General features: G+C 40.4%; 1 pseudogene; it reads left to right on the top strand.

The window, feature by feature from the left end:
* The first annotated feature begins 574 nt into the window (after window positions 1–574).
* On the top strand, window positions 575–18,570 carry LOC148048137 (uncharacterized; annotated as a pseudogene).
* Window positions 18,571–20,484: the final 1,914 nt, after the last annotated feature.

Below are 20,484 nucleotides of genomic sequence, written 5' to 3' on the forward strand. Positions count from 1 at the left end.
TTTTTTATTTTTTTGCCTTCATGAGACCGTTTTTTAATCTCATGCTTAGGATACTCCTTAGTGATGTACAGAATAAACTTTCATTGAATTGGATACAGGAGCAAGAAATTTGGCCCTGTACTTGGATATAGGAGACACTTTCATTCCTGATGCTTGGAGAAACATATTTTGAAAAAACATATTTGAACTTTTTATATGGATTTCATTAGAAATGTAATGTTTTTTTTATTTGTATAGTCATCCTGGCTGGGAATTGAGGAAGCTAAAATCACAGCCTATTTGGAGGGAACTGCCCCAGGGAAGAATAGCTCAAACCAATACTTGAGATGAGATGCATATGTAGCTCAAGAATTGTGAAGTTCTGTGAAATGTGTATAGGATGTGCCCCCTCTAAATACCCATTAAAACATCTGTATGTAGAAGAAGGGCACTAAATCATATGTATGGAGAAGAAAGGAAGTGACGTGGTGTTAACTGGTCCTGGGAGCAAAATGACCTTGGTGACTTGCTCAACCCATTTTTGATCTTTCCCACACAGTGACACAATTGGAGTGTTGCTATATTATTTGTATGCATGCACAGTGAAAGTGTTGTCCAGACTTCTGATCTGCGTAGCCTTAAAGGATTGAAAGATCATGTCAAGAAAGATATTTACACCCGTGAGTCATCATTGCAGGGAAGCCAAACACTCACTTGGACTACACTGATGTAATTTATGTAGGTGCTGGCATTAATCATTTCGGGTAAAATGAAAATAGCCAAATTTCTCTGCCCCTTTGCTCTACTAATGTGGCCAGATTTCTTATAATTGCGTGCAGAAGAGTCAGAAAAGTTTTGAATATGAATTTGAGGTCCCCCAGATTCAAGTTCCTACCCAGCCAAGAAATTAACTCCCTCTTAGCCCCAAGGGTTGTTCTAAAGATAACATGGTAAAATGTCTTGAAAGATGCGGGCACTGATATAAAACTAAAATAATGCTAGCAACGTAGCCATGTAGGGTTTTTTTTGGATGTGGCAATAATGGCTGAGAGAAAGATGCCTGTTAGAATTGTGGAAGGTGGAATTATGAATTCCACGTTAACAAATGAAAAAAAAAAACCCACACCCCTCAGTACTTTGTATAGCATGTATTTTAATGTGACGGTGCCATTCCATAGATTTTAACATCTGTCAACCTGAATCCTGAACAGACATCCTGGATGAATCTAAAACCTTGGGTTCATCTCAACAATCCCTTCCTAGCTTTAGCTACAACTGTAAGCTGGTTGGAATAGTCACTGAACACCTTTTCTTCTTTGAAACATGAAAACCCCAAAGCTCATTTTCCTTCAGAGAGAGAACTCCTTCTCTATCCAGCCAGGCTGTAGCTGATTAAAAATCAGTTTCTATTAGCCTGCATCCCTGGGACATTTCCCTTGGGACAGGAGGTTGTGGAAAGATACTTTTTCTTGGGGGAGGGAGTAAAGAGGTGCTGTACTTTTTTGTGTCTGATTGCTTGTATGCAGGATCTATTCTAAGGGTCTCTCATGTTACCCTGGGAAGAAAAGGCGGTCCTGCCTCCTTGGGCTGATGGAATTCCCTGGAGGTTTTCTGATAAACACAGTGTTCCATCCGATGAAGAAGGCTAATGCTCACATGACGTCTGACCCCTTTTTTCTTGCTCTGGATTTTTCAAAGTAGGGTTGTCCCCTTTGAAACAAACCTACAAGGCAGGCAGAACAATTCCAATGCGCTCCCTGATTTGTAAGAAAGGAAAGGAATAGTACCGTGTTTCCACCAAAAATAAGACAGGTTCTTATTTTCCTTTGACCTTTGAAATAAGCACTTCACCTTATTTTTGGGGATGTCTCATTATTTTTGAGGTGCAGGAAGCGGTGAGAGTGGTCAACTCAGGGTTGCTGCTGTGTTGCAATATTTTTTGGAGAGGGCTGATTTTTGGGGAAGGGCTTATTTTAGTGCATGTGCTCAAAAGCCCAATTGGGCTTATTATCCGGTGAGGTCTTATTTTCAGGGAAACAGGGTAGAAGGTCTGTTTGAAACCTGTTTTAAAAATAGTTCTGGGCCAAAATAGCTGGTTACTCAAGAGAAACATTCATAGTGAATAAGTGACATGTTTTACTGGCATCATTTCACCTTTCATATATCTACAGTGTGGCAATTCATTCGCTATTTTGTTGAATGTGATAATAATGGTTACTGGAATTTCTTTTGGAAAATCTTGGTTCCCTCCCCCCTTTTATGTTACTGGTCATCTCTCCAAACAAATGGCAGTAGGGAACAATAGGGAAAACAATAGGGAAAAGAATAAAAATCAAGCTGTTTTATAAGGCACAATGACCATCCTTATTGAAATCCAACCAAAAACACAAACACCCAGTTAAAAATTCATCTCAAAAATCTTCACAGAACAACAGAGTTAGAAGGGACCTTGGAGGTCTTCTAGTCTTGCCCACTGCTCACACAGGAAACCCTATACCATATCAGACAAATGGTTATCCAATCTCTTCTTAAAAACTTCCAGTATTGGAGCATCCATGACTTCTGGAGGCAAGTTGTACACTGATTAATTGTTCTAACTGTCAGGAAATTTCTCCTTATTTCCAGGTTGGGTTGCTTCTCTCCTTGATTAGTTTCCATCCATTGCTTCTTGTCCTACTTCAGATGCTTTGCACAATAGGTTGACTCCCCTCTTCTTTGTGCCAACATCTTAAATATTGGAAGACTGCTATCATGTCACCCCTAATCATTTCATACCCGATTCCAGCAACCATTCTTGATATGTTTTAGCCTCCAATCCCCTAATCATTTTTGCTACTATTCATTACAAATATATTTTTCTTTGTTGTAAAAAGATATTTGTGTGTACTTGTGAACAAGTGAAAAAGAAAAACAGTACTTAGTCTTCCTTGCAGAGGACTAGTGAGAGCAGCTGGTGGTCCATTTAAAGCAACAGACAATTCTAAGTCATTTATTTGGCTTGGGAAATAGTGGTGCCCCCTCCCCCACATAAATACCACCTGAAAGTTGGATCTAAGTAGAGTTGGAACAGAAGAATAGACACACAATATAAGGCTTGAGATTACAAGGCAAGGTTCTCTGTCCAAACGTCAGTTATTTCCTTTATTTCAAAGGAGACAATCAGCCTTTTGAAACACTAGAATAGAATAGAATGTTCTTTATTGGCCAAGTGTAATTGGACATACAAGGAATTTGTCTCTGATGCATAAGTTCTCAGTGTACATGCAAACAACAAAGTGATAAATCATACATTGTAAGATTCAATCATATATCGTAATGTACAAACAATAAAGTGATAAATCATGATATCAATAGGAGTAGGTAACGGGAAAGATGAGAAGAATAAGACTGCCCTGCAAAGGATGGTCCTGCATGTGTGAAAAGGTCTAGGATATCCCCTAACTCTAGAACTGATGATGGCATGTCATTGGGCAAGAAACAGACTTGCCCCACAAGTCTTACCCCACAATAGCATCCTGGCAAGAAAAAAGTGAAGATTACAGCTGGACCACTTTTTGTACTGGACAGTCTCTGAGAACCATTATTGCTGTTTTGTCAGTTCTCAAGGTTTCCTCCACAAAGCTCTACAGTATCACAGGATTGAATAAGCTTTCCTGTCTTTTAGTGTTATATTGCTGTCTTCTTAAAACGGGAAAAATACATGTAGTCCTTGACTTATGACCACAACTAAACCCAAAATTTCTATTGTTAAGTGAGTTTTCCCCCACTTTATGACTTTTCTTGCCATAGTCGTTAAGTGAATCACTGAAGTTGATAAGTCAGTAACACGGTTGTTAAATGTATCGGGCTTCCCCATTGACTTTTGCAACCTTCTGACAAGCAAAGTGAATGGGGATCCCATGACCTTGGGACACAGCAACTGTCATAAATATGAACCAGTTGCCAAGCATCTAAATTTTGATCACACGATAATGGGAATACTGCAAAGGGTATAACTGAAAAACGGTCATAAGTCACATTTTTAAGTGCCATTGTCACTAAATGCCCTGTTGTAAATCAAGGACCACCTATATAGCTTTTTGAAAATGTTGTTTAATTAAAGAAGTGTCACAAAGAACTTATTTTTCTGAGGGCTTCAGTCTATGAGCCTTTTCTTACTGCTGAATTGATATGTTTTCCTTCCCTCCTTGACTTGCTTGAAGGTATACTGGCATGGGATATTACAGTTGTTGTCATGTGTTATTTTAATATTGATCACCAGATAGGCAAGCTGATGGAAGTTCTGAATCTAGACAGCCTCTTCTTGATCCTTGCTGTCCTGTTTGGACCAGAGATGGTATTCAGCAGGTTCTGACCAGTTCTGGAGAACCAGTAGCAGAAATTTTGAGTAGTTTGGAGAATCAGTAAATACCACCTCTGACTGGCCCCACCCCCATCTATTCTCTGTCTTCTGAGTCCTAGCTGATCGGGAGGTAATGGGAATTTTTCAGTAACCTTACCCTGGAGTGAGGAGGGAATGGAGATTTTACAGTATCCTTCCCCTGCCATGCCCACCAAGCCACACCCATAAAACCGGTAGTAAAAAAAATTGAATTCCACCACTGGTTTGGACCCTACCTGTTTCGTCTCACAAAAAAAGATCTCTGAATTTTGACAAAGAAATTGCAGGGAGTAAGAATACTGTTTGAAGACATAGAACTCCAAATTTGGGTCCGATAGCCTTTGGTGTGCATGAAAGAGAAAGGAGCATGCTCATCTCTGTTGTCTGAAGTGCTCTTACTGCTATTTTGTAGAAACCAGGTTGTCCCATGGCCTTGTTTGTGATATATTCAGGGCTGTTTTTATGATTCTCTGTGCGCTGCTTGTTCGCATCAGCTATAAGACTTAATCCATATAATAACAATAAAAGTCATCTTTAGGAAAACGCTGAAAAAAGAGGACAGATTTTTACTTTAAAAAGGGATCATGAACAGATCAGGGTCTTCTCTCATTACACAGAGATTTCTCCAATCTCTTGCATAATTTAATCTTTGCATTTGTAGGACCCCAAATGTTTTACATTTCTAACATTTATGGGCAGACATAGAAAACATCTGTGCAGGCTCAAGACAATAAAACATCTGGAAGATGTCTTTGCCTTTTAAAAAATGATATGGGTAGCATGCTGTGTTGTCTGGAACAAGTGTGATGTTCTCACTGGTAGCTTTATGTGTCCCTTAGTAGAATTCTTCTCAAGCTGAAGGAGCACTGGGTGGACCTTCCAAATTAATCTGCTCTATCAAGAAAGACAGAAGATTAAGCTTTGAACGGGTTCCCTCCACAAGCATTGCAAAAGATGAAGACATATAACAATCCCACATACATTACTACCACTGTTTAACATTTATTACTTGACCAGCTGTTCGCTTGGCGACTATATATTACATGGAAATGATGTGTGGTCTCTCCAGAGGGGATAATATGGTGAAGATATGAATTAACAAGGGCTTCATAAGCAGAGTTAAACTGCAAAAGCCCAAAGGGTTTATCTAAATGAATTCTAACATAGCATTTGAAAATCCCAGAGTTGCACTTTTGTAGTTTAAAACAAAGCATGTTTACACAGAAGAAGAATAGGAGTCTTATTTCACCTTATTTAATAAAGTTAACCTCTGAGAAATGTTGAAACTTAAAATTTGTCCATTATTAATTTTGATGGGCATTATATAAACATGCGAAAGTGGTTGGCATATATTTTTATAAAAACTTTGTAGCTGCGCACATGCGCACACACAAACACACCACTGCTGGTATGAAGCATTGTGTGAAATGAATAGTACAAATAATATACATTAGACTTTTTTAATATCCACAATCCTTTTCTTGAGTAGTACTGACCTACGTGTATTGCTTTTCATTTGTATTATCCCATAACTGGATAGTATATTTAGGTGTAGAACTGTTGAAGAAGGCTTAGCAAATTTGTAAGGGAGTTTTAGGACTTGTGTAATCAATTTACAAGTCAGTATAGCATGAACGATCAACTTACATATTCCAGTTTCAATTTCAATTAAGTCATGTGGTTTTTTTTAAAATTTCTACTCAGAAATAAGTGTCATTTTCTTTCATAATCTTAGCTATTTGGTAAGTAGACAGAAACAGAAAGAAAATCTAGCTTTTTTGAAGTACTGGATACAGTGAAATTCTCCAGAGAAATACTAAGGCCTTTGATTTTTGACCCTGTCCTTGAATCCCAATTCAAGACTGACTCTTTAAAGGCTCTTTAACTTCAAATAATAAAAATAAAGAAACATAAAATCCTGCAAGTTATTCCCTCTTTCCTCTCACATACATATTAAAATTCAAGGTCATCCATTGAAATTAAGATCAGGGCCAAGAGAAGGAATTATTTTTCTATATTGTAATTAACTTAAGAGTGAAACTGCTGCCACCAGTAGTGAGAACTACTGGTAGCCAATTTTAAAATGGGACTGAAAAAGTTCATAGGGGCTTGAGCAATCAGTGGCAACTAATATGGGAGATTCTGAATCATAAACAGCATATCTTAAATACAGAGCCCTTCTAAAACAGGGTGGAGGGAGGGTACCACCATCCAGATAAGGCTTGGGAGCTTCCCAAATGCATTCAGTTGGACACTGTGTGACACAGAATATTGAGTAAGTGGGCTTATACCTGACCGAGGAGGTCTATCCTGACATTCTTATGACTTCAATGACACTGTTGCTATCCTTGCTCATGCTACAACTGCCCCCTATGCAGAAAAATCCAAGGTCACTCCCCCTCCCTGGAGTGTGCTTAAATGACTAGAAAGAATTCCCCAAGATACCGTTGAGGGTATTCATTGTGTCCTTATGAGGAATAATCACAAGCATTTGGAATCCACAATGAGGCAATTCTGCCTCCCTAAATGGTGAGTTTGGTGGATGGCAATAGCCCACAGGTTGGTTTTGCAATTGTTTTATGTGCAGTGGTCTTGGCACTTTCTTTCTTGCTGGGAGAAGAAACGGAGCCAAATCTTTCTGTCTTGGCTGTCTTTTCACAACAGCATTCAGCAATCCAAATGGTTGTGGCTGAAAGTCAAGAATTTTTGTCCTTCCTTGCTGCCTTCATTCCTACAAATACACAGTATTCAAGTCCTGGTCTGTAATCTTCCATTGGATAGAAACTGCAACCTTTCTTTTATTCAACGTATCCTATTGTTTAATCTATGAGACGATCCTGTGTTTTGTCTTCTGGTTTGGCTCACATTTATGAGTCCCTCTCTGAAAGGTACACGAAATTGCATTCTGTAGTATATCAGAAGAACCACCTGCTTAATCCAAATGAGTCTGAGCATGTTGGACCCTTGTTTCTGTAATGGGAAGAGTTTGATATTTCGATGACTCTTCGCTTTAACTTGATCATGCTTTGGAGGGCAGCAGGCTGCTAAATCACAGTATCAAAATAACACTGAGTTTTCAGCTCAAATGTTCTGGAGTTCCAAAGCAAATCCTCTTTACAAGGTTTTGTTCATTTTGCACAAATTCTTTCAAGGAAAAAGACTTGGGTTTTCAGGTACAAACCTTGTAAAAGGAAAGAAGATCGAAGGACAGGAAATTTATTATTTGAATAAGACAGTCCTTTGTGTAACTTGGTTCCAATTTCTAAGCCTGGAAGTAAAAATTAGCTCTACAGATAAGTCCTGGAAGTGCGAAGGAATCTGTAGATGCCAAAGAACTAATATAATGTATTCGGCTTGTCCATTGTCTGACACCCCATAACCCTATTTCTTAATAACTAGGTTTCTACATTATTTCATTTCCTTCATTTATAGTGTAGTGCACTCACTGTCTAATATAATGGAGGGTAAATGGATAGTTATAATGAATCTAAAAATAGCTTTTCATAACAGTCTAATTAGTGGCTGCTTATAAGATCTGGTGGCCTCCAAGCTCTGCAACATCACATCAACTCCAGCATAGTGGCCATAGAGAATTAGCAAAGGATTCTGTAATAGTTGTTTTCAATATATCTAAGTGTTTTCTCCACTAAAAGGGAAAAAAAGAATGCATTGTAACAATCTAATAAATGTTTATAAACATTAAAAAAAATCAAAGCCTATCAGAAGGTTAAAAGTAAAGAAAGTGGTCAGGGACAGCAAACAGCAGATCAAGTGAGCCTCTAGAAATGGTTCCTTCCAAGCTGTATTGGCTGAGGAACTACACATGAAAGGTTATAGAAAAGCAGAGAGACTATTATGGATTGTCTCCATTACTAGGTCCATATCAGCATACCAGTTTCCCATGCCTGAGAGTTTTTCTGTAGTGCAATCAGTAGCGTGCCTCAGTGCCTTCTGCCCAATTGGCCCCTTGATCCTGAATGAGCCTCTTTGAACTCAACATGTAGTTGGTGTGAACCCAATATTGCAACTGGATTCATACATTATGCTAGTCTAAAATGTGATTGGTTAATATAGTGGTGAACTGTAAGTTTGAGAATCCAACAGCAACTGAATTCACTGAATATATTTTTATTCCATTAACCCTGGATAAACGTCATTGTCTGAACACAGACATGGTACTGAACCATCTTCCCTTTCACAATGTCTGGAGTCAGCATACTTTCAATTTTCCTTCTTTATGTAACCAAGATTCAAAGCATGCATATGTGCATTATGTATGGGCTGTTTAATAGAAAACACTGCTTTGCTCAGCTCAGCAGCCATGAGACTAGATTCCATGTTCCACCTCCTGCAGCTTAGGCTGGCCATGTGCTTGGCTCACATCATAGTTACAACTTTTTCATTGCATATCTCTCTTTATGTTTAGATGTGACCGTTTCTCTCATGGTTTTTTTCTCCCTTCTTCATGTTATCTATCACCTCCAGCTTTTGTTTTATTCAGGTCACTTTCAACCCGCACACTGCAGAGTGTTTATTTCTTCACTGAATTTTCCTATGCAATGAGTAATTAAAATAAGCTAGTTAAATTTTTCAAGAGAAAACTACAGATTAAATCAGAGGGTCTTTGCAAACAATGAATGGGACTGGTGGAGACTTTCACCCCTGCATATGAAAATATGAAGTGTTTTAGAATGTATTTCTTTTAGCTTTCACATATTGTAATCTTGTGATCTAATTTTACTGGCTCCAGTTCCATTTAGAGCAAGTGAACCTCGGGTCTCAAAATAGTTCGCATTGCTAGTGTAGAAACTGGAAAGAGGAAGATGCTCAACTCTCTTCATTCAACATTTTCCATGTAGGATGGGACTATATATGCACAGAGGTGGTATTCAAGAGGTTCTGACCAGTTCTGGAGAACCGATAGCGGAAATTTTGAGTATTTTGGAGAACCAGTAAGTACGACCTCTGACTGGCCCCACCCCCATCTATTTTCTGCTCCCCAAGTCCCAGCTGATCAGGAGGAAATGGGGATTTTACAGTAACCTTCCCCTGGAATGGGGTGGTGTTGGATAATTTTGCAGTATCCTTCCACTGCCACATCCACCACATCCACCAAACCATGCCCACAGAACTGATAATAAATTTTTTAGAATCCCACCACTGTATATGCAGCTGTTAAGGCAATTCAGAAATATGGCCCATTTAACACATATGATTAAAATCTCAAAAGCAATTCCAATATTTATGAAATACTTAATTTTGAAATTAAACTGTAGAATATAGCTCATATTCCCTATTCAAGAACTTAGTTGTCTTTTGAAAAAGCACCTTTGGGATTCCCTAATACAGAAATCCCTAACTTTGAATGGGGATTTTTGTTATCTTTAATTTCACTTATATTGTCCAAACTGACTTTAGAAATCAGCATCCTGAAACCTTAGTTTTTCATTTATTTAGGTCACCTATGTTTCTAGACCACTTAGCTGTAACAAAAACCCTTGAAAATACAGTGTATGGCAAATGCCTAATGAAACATTGAAGCCAAAATCAAAGAGAGCAGTCTGCAAGATTTCTAATGGCAAATGAGGGCAAGGAACTCTATATGCATTTTCCCCATGAGTTCTAGTAGTTTGCCCTGTCAGTATTGTTGGGAATGGTCTTGGTGGTTTTTTGGTGGAGCCAAAGATTGCAACCAAAGGAGAACCAAAACCTCTCTCCCCAACACTCACAGGTCAAGCCACTAGAATATAAATTGAGAGCAAACACCATTCTTCACTAGCACTGATGATGCTATTTGGGTAATGAAATGTCTGCAAGAAAACAACCAAGCTCAGAGAACACCAAGCACCTCTCATAAAAGAAAAACAACAAGGGGTATGTCTAAAACCCATAAACAGTTCCTATCAGCAAAACATCAGTAGGAAAAAATATGACCTTGGCATTTATTATACTTGCTGTTAATATACCGGTTGTTGCTTTTGCCTTATCTGCAAATCTTTATTTGGATGCATCTCAGCTTATATACATTAAGACTGTGGCAAATTTCATGCTTTTACTCTAAATCCCACAAGCCTTCCACAAACCTGCTCAGATGGTGAGTTGTTAATTGTTTTCTCCAATGGCAACTAAATTAGTCTTTCATTTTTCTTCCCTGCCATTGTTGAACTAGAGACTTGGAAAAAGGGACTTCTGCCCTGAGTTGTTTTAATGATATACTCAGATGGCTGTTATTATACTGATATCAGAAATGGCATTGCCAGCTGGGTGACTTTGGGCCAGTCTCTCTCTCTCTCTCTCTCTCTCAGCCTATGACATCAGTGTCTGGCAAGAAGCCAGCTGATCATTTCCTGTTGCAACCAATGGATCAACACTCAGTTGATCAAAGAAAGAAAGAAAGAAAGAAAGAAAGAAAGAAAGAAAGAAAGAAAGAAAGAAAGAAAGAAAGAAAGAAAGAAAGACATGCTGGAAGGGAAGACTAGGAAGAAAGGGAAAATGTAGATAATTAAGTCAGAAACATCAGAAGCATTTTTTTTCTGGCAGCATTACCTAACGGTATTTTCTTTGTGTACGAACACATAGAATGCATTGTCCAAGAACAAATGTCAGCAGAACAATCAGGGTTTCCCCCCCCCCCCCATAAAATGATTAATTTAATAGCAAATACTGAACACTTGATTTCTACTTTATATCAAAAGTCGGTGTTCAGTCTTTTCTTGTGTGTATATTTAATCACAGGTCAATGTGCATAGAATTTGACCTCCAGTTACCTCAGAAAAGTACTAGCCAGATAGGGTTTCATTATGGAAATGGGTGAGTTGGGCAGTAAATAAATCTTGTAAAATAAACATAAAAATAATGGGACATATAATAGATTGCAAGTACCATAATTTACCATTGTACTACTGTCAATGCACCTTCCTGCTAAAAATGGTCACTAGTTAGAATGAATGTCTGAAATGGTATTGCTCATGTTTTATCTTAATCCTAAAGGCCCAAGTAAATTTAAGACACAAGACCACCGATAAACAGATCCATAACATAGCAAGGTAGCCACAAGACATTAGGAAGCCTACATCAGCAAATACAACAGAGATTCCTATTGCAAGCCATTTCAATTATGAAGGGAGAGAATAAAAGTACCTGTACAAATGTGGGAACAGGGAAACCCTTTAGCTGCCTAGTATGTCCTTTCTCCCTTTGTAATTTATTCATTTCCATTCTGACTGGTAGAAATAAGCAATGAACGTGCACAATTTTGTAGTTTTAATAACTTAACTAATCATCCTTTTCTAAGGCTTCAAATCATGAATATTAAAGGGGGCTACTTTGGTCTAGTGGTTCGGGCACCAAGCTAGAACCATGAGTTAAAGTCCTGCCTTAATCATAAAAGCCATCTTATTGGAGTGATGGAATGTTGTGTTTTGTTACTAAACATGATTTTGCCAAGAAAATTCAGGCCTACTGTTTATTTAGTTATTTATTTTATTGGACCTGGCACAAAGAAGTCTAAGCATGTCTTTAAAAAGAATGAAGACTAAAGTAATTATGCAGGAACAGTCAAAATGGGCATGAAAGGGAGGGGGACACAATTCAAAACAATGTCAAAAACAAAACCATAGAGCACAAATAACACCAGTACAAAAACATGCAGAAAATATTATTGTTACCTGCCTTTAATTTAGATATAAATCAAATTAACAATAACAACTTCAATAACAAAACACCAGTTTCGTCTAGTGGTTAAAGTATCAGGTTAGAAAGTGGGAGACTGTGAGTTCTTGTCCCATCTTGGCCATGAAAGTCACTGGATGATTTTGGACCATTCACTCTCTTGCAACCCAACTAATTTCACAGGAGGAGGAAGATCTGTTGGCTATGTTGGATATTGGATACATCTTGAGTTGTTTAATTAAAACAATAAAGGTAGGATATGACAGATAGATAGATAGATAGATAGATAGATAGATAGATAGATAGATAGATAGATAGATAGATAGATAGATAGATAGATAGATAGATGTCATTTGTCTTCACATGGACCAAAGGAATTGATGGTTGTTGATGGTTGTTGAATCATTCTGATAATCAACCCATCATGTGCTGAATATAGGTGGATCTGGAACACAATACACCACCTGCCATGTCATTTCAGGTTGCTCATATTCACCTTGGTTTCATCAGCAGGGAACCATTCACTACCACAATACATCACAATGCACCTCTTCTTTATCAGGGACATGCTTGGGTGTATTTGATCCATAGAGCCAAATGTTTTCTACAATGCTCCATGGCATACTTTACTGAGGTAGCTTTCAATCATCCTCTTGACTTTGTTTGTTTTTATTTATTTAGAATAGAATAGAATTCTTTATTGGCCACATCTGATTGGACACATAAGGAACTTCATTCATTCATTCATTCATTCATTCATTCATTCATTCATTCATTCATTCATTCATTCATTCATTCATTCAGGCATTCAATTTTTATGCTGTCCATCTCACTGATATAGCTGTTCTAGGCAGTTATTTGAGTGAGGGCTTGGTGTGACTGAAAGATAATGATGATGGAAAAGAAATAAAAGAAAAGGGTAAAAGAAAAGGGTGAAACTTTGTTGGCCAAGCTCCTGACTTTCTCTGCTCATCCCATGGATTAATTCTAAAGATAAGAATTTGATCTTATGACTGTTTCTTGCTATGACACGCAAGTGGAGTAGATCAATGCATGGTCTTGCTGTAAAAAGCAACTGGGTTTTCTCCTCCAGCAGGGGATGCTAGGACAGAAGAGTGTGTTTCTCAGTTACCAGTTATCTCTCTGTAAATCCTTTTGGTGTTAGACTTTGGGACCTGCCTCAATGATTTTCATTCAGGGGTAGATCTAAGAGGAAATGGTCTTATTTTAATCAAATTAGTGTTCACCGCCGTGCTTTTCAAAGTGGCTTCGAAAGTAATGCTTTGTGACCGAGGCACCTTTCTGCCTTTATTTCAGTGAAGCATTAAATCATGTCAAAAGACTTGTTCTGAACAGCTTCAAACAGTTGGATTTTTTTTATTTAAACAAGAAACCCACAATTTATGCACACATTTTTTTATCTTTGCAGAAGCAGAGAGGAGCATTAGAATGTGTGGCATAACTTGTTGGAAAGAAATTGCATGAAATCGTTATGGTTCAGTTTGTCTTTATTGTGACATGTCTTGGGTGTGGTTGGACTAGCAACTCTTTCCTTGATGCCAAACACTACTCTGTTGAATATAATAGACAATCAGTCATTAATTCAGATGTATATCTTAGATACTTTACACAAAAATGCTTTGAAGTAAATTACTGAAGGAAACCAAATGTCTAGCTTAGCTGAAAGAGCTTCTTTGATATCAATCTATAATTATTTGGTCAGAATTCTTCAAACTGTAATAATACATAAATTACTATACATTGTATAATAATGCAAATGATATAGAAATAATATAGCATTAATTATATCTTTATTATTTTAAAACAATACCTATTGAAATGCATAAGGCAACCTGGATGAAGTCTCTGATTTTTGTCATACCATACAAAATAATTCTGTATGTCTGAACTGCTGAATATTAAGGAATTTATATCATTTCCAATGCTGAAAAATAACACTGCTATGTGTATAATGTCATAGTTGACACACACACACACACACACACACACAAACAAACAGACCCATAGACACAGACACACATATCTTTGTGAATACTTAGTGAAAATATATGAATATGAATGAGCAGTCAGTCTTAATAGAAGAAAGACCAAAAGTAATTTTAAAATGTTAGAGACTAACACATTTATTATAATAGCTTGTTTGCTTATTTAATTAATTTGTATGGCTACCCAACTCACATTTAAAATTCTAGGTACTAAAAAGGATCAAAACCAATACAAAACACCAGCAAATAAAAGTAGCAAAATACCCATACTCATACCATGGTGGCACAGTGGTTAAAATATAATACTGCAGGCTACTTCTACTGAATGCTGGCTGCCTGCAATTTGGCAGTTCAAATCTCACCAGGCTCAAGGTTGACTAAGCCTTCTGTCCTTCCAAGGTCAGTAAAATGAGGACCCAGATTGTTGGGGACAATATGCTGACTCTATAAAAATGCTTAGAGAGGGCTGTAAAAGCACTGTAAAGCAGTATATAAATTTAAGTGCTATTGCTATACACTCCTCTGGTCTGGTTCCCAGAGAAAGAACCAGGACTTCAAGGTCTACCAATAAAGGAGAAGATTTCAAGGTCTTATCACAGGCCAATTCTGGAAGCCTCCATGAAGTGTAAATCGGTTAGTTTTTTAGATATTATGAATCCTTTCTGATGTTTAGGTAATTGTTTTTCCTAAATTGCCTGTTTCCCTCTTTCAATTTCATGAGGTTCATGAATGGCCAATATCTGATCTATTTCTAATCTCAAATAGAAAGGCTCACCATGCAGACAATTAGAACTGAATAACAGCAGATTCATACACTTGTTTTTTCCACAGTGATAGAGTTCTTGAAATTGTCTCAGCGTGTGTTCTAGCATGGATTTACAAATGTCCAAATTCATCTAATGAGATCATTTTGACCTATCATCAAAATATGCTATAATAAACTATTCAAAGATGGGTAACTATGGCAATTTCTACCATGAGCAATTACAAAAGTTACCGTCCTTTTTGGAAAACTGGATGAGTAAATACGCTCTTAGTAATGAATTAGCTGTAGCATGGCTCACAAACTATTTCTGAATTAATTTCACAAGCAAGAGAGGGGATAAAATCTTGTCATAAGTACTGTGGCTTCTATCCTGCACTCATAATAAAGATTAAGGGAAACAGTTATGGTTCATCTGTTTAAGTGGGTGCCCATATGATTAAATTTCATGCTCATTATTTTCTTCTGAAGTGGTGTACATAGGCAGTCATTTGAGAAAGGAAAAGAGCAGTCCAGGCTGTTTTTGTGAAGTTGTCCAGGTTGTAATTGGCAGGCCTTCTTTGAGCAATAATGCAGAAATCTCCCATGAAAAGAAGAGACACTACAGAGACTTTGTGATAAAATTGCCTGCATTTTATGTTGTACTTTATGTCACTAATGATCAAGTCTTCTTCCTCGTTGAAGGTTTTAAGTAATGTTATGTTACCCAACTTCATCAAAAGGATATTTTGTCAGGTCATGGATCAATTATTGTTAATGATCAAAACACAATGGTGCCTTTGTAACTACAGAGCTAAATCAACATCTGTTCAAGTGTGTTTTCCGAGGTACCTCTAAGCCCACACTAAGGACCAGCAAAAGTGCCAAGATGGGATGAACAACTGTCAGAAGAGAATTGGACCTTTCCAGTATCTCCCTCTATTCTGCTTCTTCTGCAACAGCTGCTGAGGAGTACTACCCAATATCACTATGCAGTATAAAAGAGTTTGTTTGTTTGTTTGTTTGTTTGTTTATTTCATTTGTATGCCGCCCTTTTCCCCAAGGGGGACTCAGGGCGGCTCACAACTCAAACAAGGGAAGGGGGATACAGACAATTTGACAACAACAGAAAACAATACATAATTTAAAAGCGCAACAATCATACCATTCGAGATAGGGGCAACGGTTCTTTAGCCCCAGGCCTGTCGGAACAGCCAGGTTTTAAGGGCTATGCGGAAGGCCTGGAGGGTGGTGAGGGTGCGAATCTCCACGGGGAGTTCGTTCCAGAGGGTCAGAGCAGCCAGAGAGAAGGCTCTCCTCCGGGTAGTCGCCAGTCGACACTGGCCGGCGGATGGAATTCGGAGGAGGCCTAGTCTGTGGGATCTAATCGGTCTGGTGGAGGTAATTGGCAGCAGGCGGTCTCTCAAGTACCCAGTTACTCTTTTCAATATCACATGTATTACCTTGCTCTCAAGGAGAGCCTTTGTGGTGAGAAATTGAAATATTTAAGTAAAGTCCAGGAGGGAAGTTTAGCTTTTGTCTGATCAGAATAGTAGATGAGGCCAAACCTCAAGTCTACTAGGGTTGGACTCCTTGCTTAGGGGTTTCTGCTGCTGCCGCTGCCACCGCAACCACTGCCCACACCATGGTATTATCCCAGTTGCTGCCCCCTTGCTCATGGACGCTATAGACTGGACTAGCGGGGAGCGGCTGAGGTGGCTGGCATGGGCATTGATGCCAGCAGAGGATGGCTTCGGTGGCTGTTTTTGCCGTGGGTGCAGTTGGAGTGGGGGGGCTCCTTTGTTGTGCCCCCCGCCAGTATTACCACCGTTGCCTGGCCCACTGTACTGTGCCGTTGGGCCGTTTACCCCCCCCCCCCCCCATGACACTATGGACTGGGTGAACGGAGTGTAGCTCTGGTGATGGATATGAGCATGGTTGGCATGGACGGAGCTCAATTGTTGGAGCAGCCTCTGCTGCTGCTGCTGTCTTCATTGCCATTATTGGCCGCTTTGCCATCTCGCAACTTTATCTTCTACTGCAACTTTATCATCTACTGCAACTTTGATATCTGGCCGTTACCCTTCATATTGTCTTCAACATCGTCCAGGGCTATGATGGGCATATGCTTCCGACTACCCCCTTGGACACTGTCGGCTGCTCTCCCGTTGATATGTCATCTTTCTGTACCATCTCCCCTTGATGTCATTATGTTTGGCTGATGCCACACTCTGCGCTATGCTATACTGTGACAGAACTTTATTCCCTTTAGGAACTTTCCCTTTCCCGGGTATGGCCCTCTTGTCTGTCAAGAAGCTTTCTTAATGACGGATCTTGGGATCCCGAGAGATGGCATGTGAAGAAGAGGCTTCTTAGGGGTTTTTTACAGGGATTTTTAAATCAAATCTTAAGGGGTGGGTGGGGGGGTCAATTTGGATGGCTCATAGAGGCTTGGGGGGGAGTCTGCCAGGGCATAGGCCAAGGCTAATCAATGGATGCGGGTTGGGAGTGCTGCAAAAGGTTGGGATTCCGGGGGGGACATTAAGCCATTCCATTGGGTGGTTTACCATCTGTACTATAGGTGGGAGGGGCAGATATGGTGGGGGGCAAGGGCCAAATTATGTCCGGGGACGCAGGTTCACTGTTTAAGAGCGATCGCGCGTTCCGACCCTCATTGCCCCTGGGTGCTTAATGCCAGGTCCATGGTACATAAGGCTCCCCTCATTTACGATATCATACAAGAGGGAGAGCAGACCTGGCGTGTATTACAGAAACCTGGTTGGGCCATGAGGGGGGTGTTCCCCTTGTGGAATTATGCCCACCAGGCTTCCAGGCATTCCACCAGCCGAGAGTTCAGGGAAGGGGCGGGGGGTGGCGGTGGTAATTAGGGAAAGTCTTGGACCTTGGGAGGTCACTGTGCCTCAGATAGGTGGGTGTGAGTCCCTTTTTGTGAAGTGGGGCCTTGGAACTCAGGTAGCCCTTTTTGTCCCATACCTGTCTCCCTGCTGCATTTCATCGGCCCTGCCTGAGCTGCTCGATGTGTTAGCCGGGCTGGCGATTGATTTCCCCAGTCTTACAGTCCTGGGGGATTTCAATCTGCCTTCCATTGGTGAGACATCCGATTCAGCTCAGGAGTTCATGGCTTCCATGACAGCTATTGATCTAACTCAGTTAATTCGAGATCCCACTCATAACAGGGGACACACACGCGACCTGATTTTTGTCTCTGGACAGTGGATGAATGATCTAGTTTTAGGAGATATTGTTATTCAACCCTTGTCATGGTCTGATCATTTCCTCCTCAGGCTTGAGTTCCATATTACTACCCCCCGCTGCAGGGAGGTGGAACTGATTAGATGGTTCCGCATAAGGTGCTTGATAGACCTGAAAGGTTCCTGATGTAGCTTGGGGATTTTCCTGAATCCCTTGCTCACAGCTTGACCGAGGCCCTAGTGGACGCCTGGGATAGGGCAGCCACTGGGGCCTTGGACCACGTTGTGCCTTTGCAGGCTCTGACTCGGTGCCAATCCCAGGTAGCTCCTTGGTTTATCGAAGAGCTCCAGGAGATGAAGCGCTGGAGAAGATGCCTAGAGAGTGGTTGGAGGGCCAGCCAGTCTGAATCTGACCAAACACTAGTAAGAACTCATATTAAGTCCTATTTAGTGGCAATAAAAGCAGCAAAACGGAAACATTTTTCCACTCTTATCACATCCGCAGATAACTGCCCAGCTGCCCTGTTTAGGGTGACCCATTCCTTACTTAATCAAGGAACTGGGGAAGACCCCTTGTAGGGCAGGGCTGAGGAATTAGTCCAGTATCTGCAGGACAAAATTGCTCAGATTTGGACAGGCTTGGACTCTGGGTAGATTCGGGCAAGTCGACAGGGATGAATCTTATGGAGACTATCTGGGATGAGCTTGATCCTGTGACTCCCAAGGGTGTGGGCAGGATTGTGGGGCGACTTAGTGCTGCCACTTGTGTGCTGGACCCGTGTCCCTCCTGCTTAGTTTCAGCTTCCCGGGAGGTGAGACGAGGCTGGCTCCAGAAGATTACCAACATTTTATTGAGAGATGGGTTCTTTCCCACCACCTTGAAGGAGGCAGTGGTGAGGCCCCTTCTTAAGAAGCCTTCCCTGGATCTGGCTTCTTTAGCCAACGATCGTCTGGTCTCCAACCTCCGCTTTGTAGTGAAGGTTGTTGAGAGTGTGGTAGGACGTCAACTTCCCCATACCTGGATGAAGCTACCTACCTGGATCCGTTTCAGTAGGGTTTCAGGCCCGGAGACAGCATGGAGACAGCATTGGTCATGTTGGTTGATGATCTCTGGTGGGCCCAGGACAGGGGTTGCTCCTCTGTCCTGGTCTTATTAGACCTCTTGTTGGCTTTCGATACCATCGACCATGGTATCCTATTGCGATGACTCAGGTGGTTGGGAGTGGGGGGCACCATTTTGCGGTGGTTCTCCTCCTACCTCTCAGATCGATCACAGTTCGTGTTGACTGGAGGGCAGAGATCGACCCCGAGGCGCTTCACTTGTGGGGTGCCCCAGGGGTCAGTTCTCTCACTCTCCTGTTCAACATATATATGAAACCGCTGGGCGAGATCATCCGTGGTTTCGGGGTACGGTATTATCAATACACTGATTATACCAAACTTTTCATCTCTACCACAAATCACCCCAACGATGCCCTCGATATGATGTTCTGAGCCAAGGTGGCGCAGTGGTTAAATGCAGCACTGCAGGCTACTGCTAGATCAGCAGTTCAGCGGTTCAAATCTCACCGGCTCAGAGTTGACTCAGCCTTCCATCCTTCCGAGGTGGGTAAAATGAGGACCCAGATTGTTGGGGGCAATATGCTGACTCTCTGTAAACCGCTTAGAGAGGGCTGAAAGCCCTATGAAGCGGTATATAAGTCCACTGCTATTGCTATTGGTGCCTGGAGGCTGTGCGCATGTGGGTGGGGATGAACAGGCTCAAATTTAGTCCCTCCAAGACTGAGTGGCTGTGGTTCCCACCAGCCTGATTTGTGCATTACGTACCATCTTTTATGATAGGGGGAGAAATTTTAGCCCCCTCAGAGAGGACCTGCAATCTGGGAGTAATTTAAGAAGCTAAGGCCTTATCATATTACATTTTTCTTTCTTTTAATACTGACAGTCTGGTCCAACCATCCAGAAATTCTGCTCAAGATTGTTGCTTCCCTACAATATCAATGTCTCTAGGAGTCAGTAATAATATTACTCAGTAGGTAGATAAAAGTGCTGAACCCAATCTAAATATCAGGATGACTGTGCTGTCAATAAAACATCATCATCATCATCATCATCATCATCAACAACAACAACAACAACAACAACAGCAACAACATCATCTTGTGGGACTTTCAAATATAGATGGCTAGTCATTTGGAACACAACACACCAGATATCACAGTTGTTGAAAATCAAATTGAACAATTTATTGATATCACTGTACCAGGCAACACCAGGACATCCTGTACCAGGAGACACAAAGAAAAAGAACTGGAAAAAAATCATGAAATATTGCAACCTGGCCATCGAAACTATGCGATTATGGATGAAACATACAATGCAATAGAATAGAGTTGGAAGGGAACTTGGAGGTCTTCTAGTTCAATCTCCTGCCTAGGCAGGAGACCCTATACCATTTCAGACAAATGGCTATCCAAAATCTTCTTAGAAACT

Source organism: Thamnophis sirtalis, unplaced genomic scaffold, assembly GCF_051295495.1.
Source record: "Thamnophis sirtalis isolate CommonGarterSnake01/CBP01778 unplaced genomic scaffold, rThaSir2_p1.2 scaffold_3, whole genome shotgun sequence".
Lineage (NCBI taxonomy): Eukaryota > Metazoa > Chordata > Lepidosauria > Squamata > Natricidae > Thamnophis > Thamnophis sirtalis.